Genomic DNA, 14726 nt, shown 5'->3' on the forward strand with positions numbered 1-14726 from the left:
GAGAGTGTGCAGGAGCAGCCCGTACAGGAAACCCCTCCGCGCGGAACTGAAAGGCACGGAGGGGATTTCCCCGAGGCGGCTCAAGTTGTGAGGCGCCGGCCCCCGAGGGAGGTTCCGGGGTTTGGCGCCGATGAGGAATTCTGTCCGGACGGGGGTCAGTTCGGACAGGATCTCCCCACGTGCTTGAGCCTCCTCGATGCCCCTAACGGAGTCGGGGCCCACAGCTCTTTTTAGCGACTCGATGGCATCGGCCGCGTGGCGGACGTTGGCAGAATTTAGGCGCCGCGCCAGCGTGTCTGGCGCCATCCAGCCCGCTCCTCCGCCATCGAGCAGGTCCTTGACCCTGGTCACCTCACCAGCCACAGCCCTCTCGTCCGACCGCCACCCTAAACCTCGGTCGTGGAGGTACGGATTCCCGAGCAGCGGCTCCTGCAGGACAGCCGCCACTCCAGCCGGTGGAGAGCTGCGCTTGGTGGAGACTTTGTTCCAGACCCTGATGAGTTCCTTGTAAAAGACAGGCAGATCCCGGAGGGCGGTCCTGACGCCCCCCACACTCTCAAACAGGAGCTGCGTGTCGTAGTTGAGGCTGTGCTGTTGGCGGAAGAAATACATCGCCAGAGCACGCCACCTAGGAGGGGGCTCGACGTAAAGGTATCTCTGCAGGGTCTGAAGACGGAAAGTCGCGAGCTGGGTGCTGATTCACACCAACAACTGACCGCCCTCCCCAAGCAGGAGCCTCAAGACTGCCGCAGAGACCCAGTGCTTCCTGTTGTTCCAGAAGAAGTCCACCAGCTTCTTCTGTATCTTGGCGACAAACGCAGGGGGAGGGGTCAAAGTGACCAGCCGGTACCACAACATGGCGGCCACCAGCTGGTTTATGACTAGCGCTCGACCCCTGTAGGACAGCACTCGGAGCAATCCTGTCCAGCGCCCTAGGCGAGCGGTGACCTTGGCCTCCAGCTCTTGCCAGTTCGCCGGCCAGGCTTCCTCGTCGGGGCTAAGGTAGACTCCCAGATAGAGGAGATGGGTCGTGCTCCAGGCAAAAGGCCTGAGCTCCTCCGGCAGGGAGTCCACCCGCCACTGACCCACCAGGAGTCCGGAACATTTTTCCCAGTTGATTCTGGCGGAGGATGCGGCCGAGTAAATCTCCTGGCGCTCACTCATCCTCCGCAGGTCAGCGGGATCCTCTACCGCGAGGAGCACGTCGTCGGCGTAAGCCGAGAGGGCGACCTCCACGCCCGGCCCTTGCAGAGCCAGTCCCGTCAACCTCGTCCGCAGGAAAGGCTCCACGCAGACGGCATATAACTGGCCGGACATGGGGCATCCCTGGCGCACCCCTCTCCCAAAGCGAAGGGGCGCCGTCAAGGACCCGTTAACCTTAATCAGACACTCCGCGGCGGCGTACAATAGTCGGATCTGGGCGACGAAATGCGTCCCGAACCCGAAAGCGCGCAGAGTTCCGAACAGATAGTCGTGATCCACCTTGTCGAACGCCTTCTCTTGGTCGAGGGATAGGAAGGCGACCGACAGACCAGCCTCCTGGGAATAATGGATGAGGTCCCGGACCAGATGGATGTTATCGTGGATTGTCCGGCCCGGGACCGTGTAGGACTGGTCGGGGTGGATCATGTGGTCCAGCACGGCACCAAGGCGAGCAGACATTGCCCTGGTGAAGATTTTGTAGTCCGTGCTGAGGAGGGAGACCGGGCGCCAGTTCTTAAGGAGGCGGAAATCGCCCTTCTTAGGCAGCAGGACGATGACTGCCCTGCGCCAAGAGAGGGGCATCTCCCCGGTCGCCAGACTTTCCCCCAGGACCCGCGCGTAGTCGCTCCCCACAACGTCCCAGAACGCCCTGTGGAACTCCACGGTCAGCCCATCCAGCCCCGGGGCTTTTCCCCTCGAGAGCCGGTCGAGGGCGCCAGTCAGCTCCGCCAGGCTTAGCGGAGCTTCCAGATTTTCAGCGCCCTCCGGGCTGACCTTCGGCAGGTCCTCCCACAAAACTCTACGCGCTTCCTCGCTGGATGACTCCGGAGAGAACAGGGCCCCGTAATATTCACGGGCCCTGTTGTTGACACTCTCCGGATTCGAGACGAGAGAGCCTTCGTCGGCCAGCAGCGTCAAGAGCTGCTTACGGACACCGTCTTTTTTCCAGCGAGTAGAAGTGGGAGCCGCGGTCCAGATCCCGCAGGAACCGGATCCGCGACCTCACGAACGCGCCTCGGGACCCGACGAGCTGCAGGTCCTTCAGCGCGGCCTTCTTCGCTTCGTACATCGTCCGCAGGGCCGGGTCCCTGACGACTTGACCGAGACGGGACTCCAGGTCGAGCACCACTTTTTCTAGGCGCCCGACCCTGGCCGCCCGCCTCTTGGTCGACCCCCTCGCGTACTCTTGACAGAAGACGCGGACGTGAGCCTTGCCCACGTCCCACCATAGCCTCAAGGAGGGGAAGCCCCCCTGCTTCTGTCGTTTCTGGGCCGACTGGAGAAGGAACGAGTCCTGGAACCGCACATCCTCCAGCAGCCGGTTGTTAAAATGCCAGTACGCGGACCCCGTCCTCGCGCGGAGCGAAGCGAGCTCCGCCCACACCAGGTGGTGCGAACACGGCACCGGACGCAGGAAACGCACGCCCGAGACACGTAAAGGCGGTCGACTCGACCATCCTACTCCAGGCCTCACCCAAGTAAAGGCGCTGGAGTCGGGATGGAGATTTCGCCAGACGTCCACCAAGTCGAAGGACCCGACCAGGTCCCTCAACTTCTCCATTGCCGTCATGCTCTGCGGGGCACCGGAGCGGTCCCTCGCCTCAAGGGTGCAGTTAAAATCCCCCCCGAGGACAATGCAGTCGCCGACGTCGACGGAGCCAAGAAGAGCGGACACCTCTTCAAAGAAGCGCGTTTGCTGCGGGCCGGGCTGAGGGGCGTACACGTTCACGAGATGGAGCGGCACGTCCCCCAGGCGAACCGTTGGGTGCAGCAAGCGGCCTGGCACGGGCTCCTCGACCCCCAAGATCTCCGGCTGAAAATGCGGGGCCAGCAAGATGGCCACCCCACGAAGTGGCGGTGAGGTGGCTCATGCGGACCTCTCCTTGCCATTCCAGGAGCCACGTGGCTTCGTCTCCCGGAACGGTGTGGCTTTCTTGCAGGAAGCACGCCGCATATTTCCCCTCCCGCAGGAGCGAAAAATTGTTAAATCTACGGCGTGTCTCTCTGCCGCCGTTGATGTTGAGGCTGGCTATGGTTATCTTCATGACAAGAGCATAGTGCAACCTCTACCTAACCTATTGTGGGGGTGGGGGGAGTGGAGTCGTTTGTTGACCTCCACTCCTTTAGCAGCCCAGCGAGGAACTTTTTGAGCCGGCGCAGCTCAAGGCCTTGCGCCTTTGATAAGGGCCCACCTCGGCGATGCGGACGGAAGCGATGAGCAGCCCCGGCTCGGACCATCTTTCCCGGGCCAGATGGGTTCGGTTGCGGCGACCCTGGCTCTGGACCAAAATGTCCCGGAGATCCTCTACGGGAATGAGGGGGGACTCAGCGGCGGGCACGAGGAGATCCACCGCCTCACTGGCGATGGACTCGATCTTCACCCGCGTCCTCCACTGAGTCCCCGTCCTCCTCCTGGGAGGTCGCCGCTAGCAGCCGGCCCGTCGACCGCACGAGGTACGGCAAACGGCCCGGCCGCTCCATCCGGCCCTGGCTCCGCCCCGATCCCACCCCCAGGATCGTCGGCAGAGGAGTCCCCACTGGGCTCTTTTATAATTGGTGCTGGGTCGGGAAGCGACAGCGGAAGGGGTTCCTCCTCCGCTCCAGGAACCGGGGAACACGGAGAGACCTGGTCAAAGTAATGTTCCGGGTCCACCAAGTACCCCAGCTCTAAAGTAGGGGGCGAGGGTGGTTGTTCTTTCCCCCTCCCCGCCGCCACCCCCTGGCCCAGCGTGTACAGACTCGTTAAAATCATTCATTGCCGTTTCTTCCGGGCCGAGCGACACCCAGGGGAAGTTGGATAATAGCTGGGCGGTCTCGGGTACGGCCTTTTCGGCCCCGCCCACCTCAGTCCCCGGGATGCTCGACCCGGCGGCAACGCATTCCTCCGCTGGCCCCACGACAGGCAGATCTTTCACGCCATCCCCGGGAGGCAGCGGCTGGGCAGCCTCGACTGCCTCACCCTTCCCGGGGACAGATTCCTCACGCCTACGGCGCGGTTTGGGGACGCGGGACACACGGCAGGCACCGACTCCTCCGCGGAGGGATGTTGTTCCCCCTCCGCCTCATTGGAGTGGCGCCTCCTTTTGTTCCTGGGGGTGCGCGGAGGCAGGGAGACCTCCATGTCTGCCGAGGCCTCGCGCTCCACCCCCTCCCCCCCTTTTTCTTATCTTGCCCGCGCCCGAGCCCCTCTGATACTAGTCAAGGGCACGGGCTCAGGGCACCCCGCGCTCGCCGGTGACAGGGTTGGGCCGAGCGTGGTAAACAGCTTGTCTGGCGCACCGAGGGGACCCGCCTCTAGATGTTTCGTCTTCTTCCGCGTCTTCTTTCCGGCCGGACGCTCTCCCTCCCCCCACTGCCGAAGGCCGTGAAACCAAAGGCCCCCGACGATGCCCGCGCACCCACAGCTCCCGGCACGCGCACGCTACTAGGGGGAGGGGTGGCGGCGGCACCAGCCTTGGCCGCCCTCGGTGGTTTGGCGGCTTTGGAGGCGGGGCAGTTCTTGCGAACGTGCCCCACCTCCCTGCAGGCATGGCACCGCACGCCGTCCGACGTCCAAAAGACGCGGTAGGCAGTCCCCTCGTGCACCACATTAAAATTTCCCTCCGTCGTCTCCTCCCGCGCCAGCCGGACAAAGAGCTGGCGGCGGAAGGAGAACACATGGCGCAGGCTGTTCTCCGAGGCCAAGCGGTATGGGGTTGATCCCCGACCTTGCCTCCCCCAGTTGGTGTAGGTGAGGGAGGAGGAGCTCAGCGGGAACAAAGGGCGGGACGTTTGAAATGATGACCCTCTGCGCGGTGGCCTCGAGAGGGTCCACCGGCAGGAACACCCCGCCCACCGTGAGCCCCTTTTCAATGGCCAGGGACACCACCCGCTCCGACCCCAGGAAGAACACGGCCTTCCCAGACATCTTGGAGGCTGCGACAATGGCCGAGGGGCCGACTAACCCAGCCATCGCCCGCACGCACTCCTCAATGCTCATTGTGGGGTGAGTGTAGCTCTTGACCCCGTGTTTTTTTTTGTGATCAGTCTGAAAGGTGGCAGGGCAGCAGGTGGCGCAGGAGGTGCCGTGGATGTGGACGCCGCCTGCGCATATGTCCTTGCTGGCCCTGCCACCGGCGTGGATGGGGTCGCCATCACGGGGTCCCTTTAAGGGCTACACCCACCCCAAAGTCACAGGCCTTAATGGTCTTAAGTGGCCTCGTTTAATATTTGAACAGAGGGAGCTCTGAAAGAGGCTCACCTCTCCCCTAGTTGGCAATTGGGGAGGGGCCTTGCTCCCTCTGCTCAGTTGTCTTAATTGTTTTGTAAAAAATTAGGAGGAAAGGGCTCAGAGGGGAGAGACATAGAGAGAGGGGGTGTGGGAAAGAGGGACGCTGCGAGGGCAGGTCTCCCCTCACAGCAATGGGTGGGTGCTTCTTGGGGTGCACTCCCCAGATGGCAAAAAAAAACAGTCTTTTAAGAATGGTCTTCGGGTGGGGGGAGAAGATGTCTTCACCTGGGTTGGCTGGAGCCACCCAGGCACACACTCCCAACGATCTTTAATAGGGTGATAGTTTTCAGCCAGGTAGCTCCAGCTATCCCAGGCTAGGCAGTGGGGGAGAGGTGCTTCAGTGGTGTGTGGGCCTAGCTGTAGGCAAGACCCCCACACACACTTCCACACACGCCCCCCCGCGATGTTCCGGCCCTCGACTGGTCTTCTTTCCTCCCCCCACCGATACAACAAAGTCTTTTTAGGGGAATGCACCAAAACACTCTGGTTTAAGAAGTCTTTCCCTCCTTCCACACTGGTAAGTAGTTCTTTTTTTCCCCCTCTCTCCAACTCTTTGTAGAAATAATGAAGGTGTTGCAGTCTTCTGTTCTCTTCCTCTCCCTCTAGATGGATGGTAATGAAGCCCCTTCCTTCCTCCTCTTCCTGGGCTGGTCTCAGGGCTCTCAAAGGCCTTCCAGACAGGAGCAAAAGCAGTAGCTCCTTCCCTCACTGCTCCAGGCTCCAACTGAATAGGCCACGCCTCCAAAGCTCTACCATTGGTCCTTGTGCATGAAACTCTTTTAGGAGCAAACAAAAAACATTAAACTGTGCCCCCCGATCTGGGGGAAATACCAACATTTACAATGCCCTTTTTTGGTTTTTTTGGCACAGAATTGAATTTTTCTCCAAGTGCCCCCTATAAAAGGGGAGGGGGGACACTAAAAGCACCGGCAATTAAAACAAATTAACTTAAAAACATAAAATCAAATTAAAATTTGGTTGCCGGGTGTGATGATGCACTCCAGTCCCTCCGGTGCCCACCTCTCGCGGAAGGCCGCGAGTGTACCGGTGGACACCGCATGCTCCATCTCCAAGGATACCCTGGACCGGATGTATGCGCGGAAGAGAGGCAGGCAGTCTGGCTGAACGACCCCCCTCGACCGCCCGCTGCCTGGACCGGCTGATGGCACCCTAGGCCGTACCCAGGAGCAGTCCTACGAGGAGGCCCTCGGACCTAGCCGCTCCCCTCCACACAGGGTGTCCAAAGATCAGGAGTGTGGGACTGAAGTGCATGAATCCCAAAAAGTTAGTTTTCAGGTGCAGCAGGTAATCAGGAAGGCGAATGGAATGTTGCCCATTGCGAGAGAGATGGAGTACAAAAGCAGGGAGGTCCTGCTGCAACTGTACAGGGTATTGGTGAGGCCGCACCTGGAGTACTGCGTGCAGTTTTGGTCACCTTACTTAAGGAAGGATATACTAGCTTTGGAGGGGGTACAGAAACAATTCACCAGGCTGATTCCGGAGATGAGGGGGTTACCTTATGATAGATTGAGTAGACTGGGTCTTTACTCGTTGAAGTTCAGAAGGATGAGGGGTGATCTTATAGAAACCTTTAAAATAATGAAAGGGATAGACAAGATGGAGGCAGAGGTTGTTTCCACTGGTTGGGGAGATTAGAATGAGGGGGCACAGCCTCAAAATACGAGGGAGCCAAGTTGAGAAGGAATTTCTTTTCCCAGAGGGTTGTGAATCTGTGGAATTCTCTGCCTGAGGAAGCAGTTGAGGCTAGCTCATTGAATGTATTCAAATCAGAGATTTTTAACTAATAAGGGAATTAAGGGTTATGGGGAGCGGGCGGTTAAGTGGAGCTGAGTCCACGGCCAGATCAGCCATGATCTTGTTAAATGGCGGAGCAGGCTCGAGGGGCTAGATGGCCTACTCCTGTTCCTAATTCTTATGTTCTTATGTTTGAACAGGGCATGTGAGGAACCACAGCTGCAAATTGCACACAACTTGTCTGGGCCTCAACTCCTGCTGCAGCTGTCAGTCCCAGATCAGTAGGTGTCATGTTAACAAAAGCCAAAGACTGCAGGTGCTGGAACCTGAAATAAAAACACAAAATGCTGGAAACCTCAGCAGGTCAGGCAGCATCTGTGAGAGAAACAGTTAACGTTTTGGGTCGTTGACCCTTCGTCAGAACTGGAAACGTTGGTGATGTAACAGATTCTTAAGGAAGTGTAGGGGCAGTGAACGGGAAGGTCTGTGTTCGGGGGAAGGCAGAAGAGATTTAAGAGACAAAAATGAGATGGTAATGGCACAAATTGGGAAGCAAAAGATGAGTCGATGGGGTGTGATGGTGGAATCATCACCAGCTGCCCTGGGAAGAGGAAAGAGGGTGGGGGGTTTGTAAAAGTGAAAGGGGGGGAAAGATGAAGCTATGGATGTAACGAAGCACAACGTAAGCTCGAGGAACAGCACCACCTCTTCCGTTTAAACACTTTACAGCCTTCCGGACTCAACATAGAGTTCAACAATTTCAGATTGTAACCTCTGCCCATTTTTTTTTCCCTTTGCATGCAGAACGTGGAGTGATGCTGAACCTGTTTTTTTTTTTTTTGTTTGAATACTGCAGTACATTTTGGAGCTGGCAGACGCATTACAGTATTGTCATTTAAAGAAGGTTATTCACAGAGACATCAAACCAGAGAACCTGCTCCTGGGTCTGTGCGGGGAGCTGAAAATAGCTGACTTTGGGTGGTCTGTGCACGCTCCGTCATCAGGGTTTGTGAGAATCTCATTTGTAGCCTCCTGTTTGTGAAAGGCCAGTAAACTTCTGGTCGCTGTTATCTCCTGTCTGCAGTTCTCTTTTTTTTTTTGGAGAGAGGGAGTCAACAGTTTAGTGGCAAAGGGGTCGAGGAATCAAGAAGTGGGTCTCCTGGACAAGTTGAGCACGGCGAGGTCAAGAAGGAGATCCAGGAGAGAGTGCAGAAAGATGTGAGTGAGGCTAGTGCACGGTCATATGGAAGTTCATTTATACAAGGAGTTGAGTCAAAATGAATCTCATTTTCAGGTTGGCAGGCTGTAACTAGAGGATTGGTGCTGGGGACTCAGCTATTTACAGTCTGTGTAATGACTTTGATGAAGGGACCGAGTGCAGTGTATCCAAGTTTGCTGCTGATACAAAGCTAGGTGGGAAAGCAAGCTGTGAGGAGGACACACAGCGTGCAAAGGGATTTGGACAGGTTCAGTGGGTGGAGTATAATGTGGGGAAATATGAGGTTATTTACTTTGGTAGGAAGAATAGAAAAACAGAATATTTTTTAAATGGTGAGAAGCAATTAACTGTCGGTGTTCCGAGAGGTTTGGGTATCCTCGTACAGGAAATATATAAAGCTAGCATGCAGTTACAGCAAGCAATTAGGAAGGCAAATGGCATATTGGCCTTTATTGCATGGGGGTTGAAGTATAAGAATAAGGAAGTCTTGCTACAGTTGTACTGGTCCTTGGTGAGACCACACCTGGAGTACTGTGCACAGTTTAGGTCTCTGTATCTAAGGAAGGATACACTACCTTGGAGACGGTGCAACAAAGGTTCATTATATTGATCCCTGGAATGACAGGGTTGTCCTGTGAGGAGCGATTGAGCAGACTGGGTCTATACTCTTGAGTTTAGAAGAATGAGAGATGATCTCATTGCCACACAAGATTCTGGGAGGGCTTGATGCTGAGAGGTTGTTTCCCTGGGCTGGAGAGTCTAGAACAAAGGGGCACAGCACCAGGCTAAGGGGTCAGCCATTTAAGACTGAGATGAGGAGGAATTTCTTCACTCCGAGGGTTGTGCATCTTTGGAATTCTCTACCCCAAAGGGCTGTGGTTGTTGAGTCATTGAGTATATTCAGAACTGAGAGTTAGATTTTTGGACTCTAGGGATATGGGGATTGGGCAGAAAGTGGAGTGGAGGTGGAAGATCAGCCATGATGTGATTGAATGGTGGAGGAGGCTCGAGGGGCCGTATGGCCTACTCCGGCTCCTAATTCTTATGTTCTTGAGTATTGATCATGAGGAAAATCTCCATCTCCCGTGCCTCAGCTTGTGCCCTAGCTCCCGCGGACTACTTATGCTGTTTGCTGGCTGGTGATTTGGGGGGATTTCTTCAGGCAAGATCCATCTTCACTGGAGGAAGGGGGAAGCTAATAAGTCACCCCTTCCACTGGCTGAATGTTGGTAAAAGGAGATGCACCTTCTCTGTTTCGTGTCTCCATCTCCATGCTGATATGGACCTGAAACCTTGGTACCGAGCTGAGCTTCCTACCCTACATCTGATTTGTCACCGAGATCACTGCCATCCACATCCCAAATATTGCCTCCTTCTCCAGCACCTTGTCCAGACCCTAATCCAAGTCTCCAGTGGTAGCCACTTGCGCATCACTGCCTGCTCCCTCCACAAACTCATTTATCCACAACACCACAGCCCGTGTCCTCTCCTGTATAGATATGTGAAGAGAAAAAGATTAGTGAAGACCAATGTCGGTCCTTTGCAGACAGAATCAGGTGCATTGATAATGGGGAACAAAGAAATGGTAGACCAATTGAACAAATGCTTTGGATCTGCTTTCACGAAGGAAGACACAAATAACCTTCCACAAATACTAGGGGTTTGAGGGTCTAGCGAAAAGAAGGAACTGAAGGAAATCCTTATTAGTCAGGAAATTGTGTTAGGGAAATTGATGGGATTGAAGGCCGATAAATCCCCAGGGCCTGATGGGCTGCATCCCAGAGTACTTGAGGAAGGGGCCCTAGAAATAGTGGATGCATTGGTGATCATTTTCCAACATTCTATTGACTCTGGATCCGTTCCTATGGACTGGAGGGTAGCTAATGTCACCCCACTTTTTTAAAAAAGGAGTGAGAGAAAACGGGGAATTATAGACCGGTTAGCCTGACATCGGTGGTGGGGGAAAATGTTGGAATTAATTAATTAAAGATGAAATAGCATCGCATTTAGAAAGTGGTGACAGGCTTGGTCCAAGTCAGCATGGATTTATGAAAGGGAAATCCTGCTTGACAAATCTTCGAGAATTTTTTGAGGATGTAACTGGTAGAGTGGACAAGGGAGAACCAGTGGATGTGGTGTATTTGGACTTTCAAAAGGCTTTTGACAAGGTCCCACACGAGATTAGTGTGCAAAATTAAAGCACATGGTATTGGGGGTAATGTACTGACGTGGATAGAGAACTGGTTGGCAGACTGGAAGCAGAGTCGGAATAAACGGCTCCTTTTCAGAATGGCAGGCAGTAACCAGTGGGGTACCGCAGGGTTCAGTGCTGGGACCCCAGCTATTTACAATATCCATCAATGATTTAGATGAAGTAATTGAATGTAATATCTCCAAGTTTGCAGATGACACTAAGCTGGGTGGCAGTGTGAGTTGGAAGGAGGATGCTAAGAGACTGCAGGGTGACTTGGACAGGTTAGGTGAGTCGGCAAATGCATGGCAGATGCAGCATAATGTGGATAAATGTGAGGTTTAGTGGCAAAAACAGGAAGACCGAATATTATCAGATATTGACAGATTCGGCAAAAGTGAGGTGCAACGAGACCTAGGTGTCATGGTACATCAGTCATTGAAGTTTGGTGGTGAAGAAGGCAAATGGTATGTTGGCCTTCATAGCTAGAGGATTTGAGTATAGGAGCAGGGAGGTCTTACTGCAGTTGTACAGAGCCTTGGTGAGGCCACACCTGGAATATTGTGTTCAGTTTTGGTCCTCTAATCTGAGGAAGGATGTTATTGCTATTGAGGGAGTACAGCGAAGGTTCACCAGACTGATTCCTGGGATGGCAGGACTGACCTGAGACTGGATCAACTGATCTTTTATCCACTCGAGTTTAGAAGAATGAGAGAGGATCTCATAGAGAAACACGCAATTCTGACAGGATTGTACAGGTTAGAGGCAGGAAGAATGTTCCCGTTGCTGGGGAGTTCCAGAACCAGGGGTCACAGTCTAAGAATAAGGGACTAAGATGACGAGAAACTTCTTCGCAGAGAGTGGTTCACCTGTGGAATTGTCTACTGCAGAAAGTTGTTGATGCCAGTTCGTTAGTTATATTCAAAAGGGAGTTGGATGTGGCCCTCACGGCCAAAGGCATCAAGGGGTATGAAGAGAAAGCAGGAAAGGGGTACTGAGATTGAATGATCAGCCATGATCTTATTGAATGGTGGTGCAGGCTTGAATGGCCTACTCCTGAACCTAATTTCTATGTACATCGACCCTCATTCCCATTATTCCAGTGCTTGCCAAGCTCCGCTGCACTCTTGTATCCCAACGATTGAAAGATCTTCAGCCTCGTGTTCAAATTCTTCCAGGCCTTTGCCCCATACTACTGCCGTGATCTCCTCTGGCCATGCACAAGTCTATTTGTTCTCTGCCCTACTATCGACGGCTTCTTCTATCGTTATGCTCTCGCCATCTGGAACTGCCTCCAAATCTGAGGCATGTCGTCTCCCTTCTCTCCTTTCCAAAGCCTCTCTGATTGCCTTCCCTCCCCTCCTGCTCAGTGCCAAGTGTGCCAGTAGGTCCAGGCACAGATTTAAATGAACCTATTTATATCTGGTATTGTAGCAGCCTGTGGTGAAAGTACATCTGAAGTTTGCCTTCCTCAGCATGAGGTTTAATGTGGAAGTGTGATGTGTTAGGTGTGGGAAGATCAGTCTCTGCCAGTAGGCTTCTCACACCGGTGGTTCATAGGAAGCGCTTCAGTAATTGGTAGAGTGCCATACTTCAGGGAACCAGACATTGGGTCTTACTGGTACCAGTATTGGGGGGTGGGGAGGGACTCTGTCCCTATGCTGTCAGGTTGTATCTGACCTCTGTTCTGACCTTGTATTGTAAATCGAATCGCTGCAGAAGGAAGACTTTGTGTGGCACTTTGGATTACCTGCCTCCAGAGATGGTTGAAGGCCGGATGCATGATGAGAAAGTGGACTTGTGGTGCCTGGGAATTCTGTGCTATGAATTCCTGGTTGGACACCCTCCATTCGAATCTGGGTCTTGCCAGGAGACGTACAGGAGGATCTGTAAGGTGAGCAGTTGTAGTTAGAATTGTCATAGAATCATACCCATTTACAGCCATTCAGTCTCCTGTCTGCCGGCCCAAAAATGCTTTCAAACCTAATCCCACTCGGTCCGTAGCCCTGTAGGTTACGGCACTTCACGTGCACATCCAAGTACTTTGTAAATGCAATGAGGGTTCTGCCTCTACCACCCTTGCAGTAAGTGAGTTCCTGACCCCACCCTCTCCCCACGCTCGGTGAAAACAGTTCTCCTCGACTCCCCTCTAATCCTTCTACTTAAAATCTATGATCCCTGGTTAATGACCTCTCTGCTAAGGGAAATATGTCCTTCCTACCCACTCTATCTAGGCCCCTCATAATTTTATTCACCTCAATTAAGTCTCCCCACAGCCTCCTCTGTTCCAAAGAAAACAATCCCAGCATCTTCAATCTTTTCTCATAGCCAAAATTCTCCAGTCCAGGCAACATCCTCGTAAATCTCCTCTGCATCCTCTCCAGTGCAATCACATCCTTCCTGTAATGTGATGACCAGAACTGCACGCAGTACTACAGCTGCGGCCTAACCAGTGTTTTATACAGTTCAAGCATAACCTTGCTCTTGTATCCCATGCCTCGACTAATAAAGGCAAGTATTCCATATGCTTTTTTAACCATCTTATCTACCTGGCCTGCACTCCTCTACACAAATTATTGAGTTTTTAAAATGAACCTGGGCTGCCTCCCAGAGGATGTGAGCAGCCTGTGTCCTTTGAGTCTGTCGTACATTTGGACCCACAATGGTCTACATTGTGAAGGGTAACCACCTTACAAGCTTGTCATCAGTAAGGCTAGTTTTGTAGTTTCTTTCAATTTGCTCATTACAAACTCTGTAGTATTGTCTCATTAACTGTTCCTCAAACTGAAACAAATCTGTAATTGAATTTTTTAGGTTGATATCCAGTTTGGAGCCCGCATGTCAGATGGTGCCAAGAGTCTAATCGGCCAATTGCTTCGACATAATCCGGTACTGAGACTTCCTCTGAAGGGCGTGATTGAACATCCATGGGTGAAATCCAATGCCCGCAGGCTCCTCCCCCCAGAATGTCGAACCAGCAGTGAGGACCAAGGCCCTCACTAGCTGAGGGATCAGTGCCTTGTATACAAGGCCTGCAATTTGCAAAGCCCAGGTCGACAATACACAAACTCTCCACCCAATTTTAATTGGTTATCCCTTCCTCTGTCCCTGATCCTCCCCTATTGTGCTCCTGGTTCTTTCTGTCTTGTAAGCTGTTGGAACTCCATCCTTCCAGAATTCAGTGTTGATGTCTGTTTTTTAATAATTCAGTTCCTATTTCAAGTTTGAGTTCAGGGTTTTTAAGCTCTTGTAGACTGTTGTAAATCATGTTCTCTCTACAAGCACTTCAATTTTGGTCTGCTTTATATTTGCCTTCGTGTAATTGTCACGAGGTGATTGTGACCATGGGGAATTATTCAGTCTGGTTCTGAAGCCTCTCTTGTATGTGAACACTTATTTGAACCCTGGGCACTTCCTGTGCTTCTTCACCAAAGGAACGGACTCTGAAATCTGGCAGAGCTTAATTGTTTTTGGAATTGTTATATTTGCCGCATGTCTGCATTATATAAGCCTCACAAATTGTTTGTATTTCTGAATTACTTCAGAGGTGTTAATGTTTTAGTTAAAAGCAGTTGGAATGTTTGACGCATCCTTCTGAAAACGACACCCCATTTTAATAGTCCTCTACTTTCTGCTGTCTCTTTGGAAATAAAAATAGTTGAGTCCTGAAATAGCTTGCCTTTGTAAACTGATCCTCAGCAGTACTGCTGAAAGTACATGCACGTGAAGTAAAGAATGAGCTGGGCTTCTGCATGTAGGGTCATCGTGATGTAATGCATGTCCTGAATATAGATTGTGGGTTTGAGCTGGACCTGCAGCATGAAAGAAAGTGGTAATGACTTGAAGGGTTGACTTTGTGCTCTGTTTATAAAACAAATGTAGCACACCCACTGTGCAAACCTGTAACTGGGACTCCTTCCCCAGCAACCTTGTGTTAGTAGGTTGGCCACGACATATTGGGGTATATTGCCATTCAGATACTGCTATTGTTTGCAACTAACTCCCTCTCTCTGCTGTTCCCCCTGCCGCCGCCCCCCCCCCCCCCCCCCTCCCCGTGGAGCACCCTGGAGCTGTTTCTGGGAATTGTG

General features: G+C 53.0%; 1 pseudogene; it reads left to right on the top strand.

The window, feature by feature from the left end:
- Positions 1–14309, top strand: part of LOC139226554 (aurora kinase B-B-like) — a 44303-nt pseudogene extending 29994 nt beyond the window's left edge.
- Positions 14310–14726: the final 417 nt, after the last annotated feature.

Source organism: Pristiophorus japonicus, chromosome 16 (assembly GCF_044704955.1).
Source record: "Pristiophorus japonicus isolate sPriJap1 chromosome 16, sPriJap1.hap1, whole genome shotgun sequence".
Lineage (NCBI taxonomy): Eukaryota > Metazoa > Chordata > Chondrichthyes > Pristiophoridae > Pristiophorus > Pristiophorus japonicus.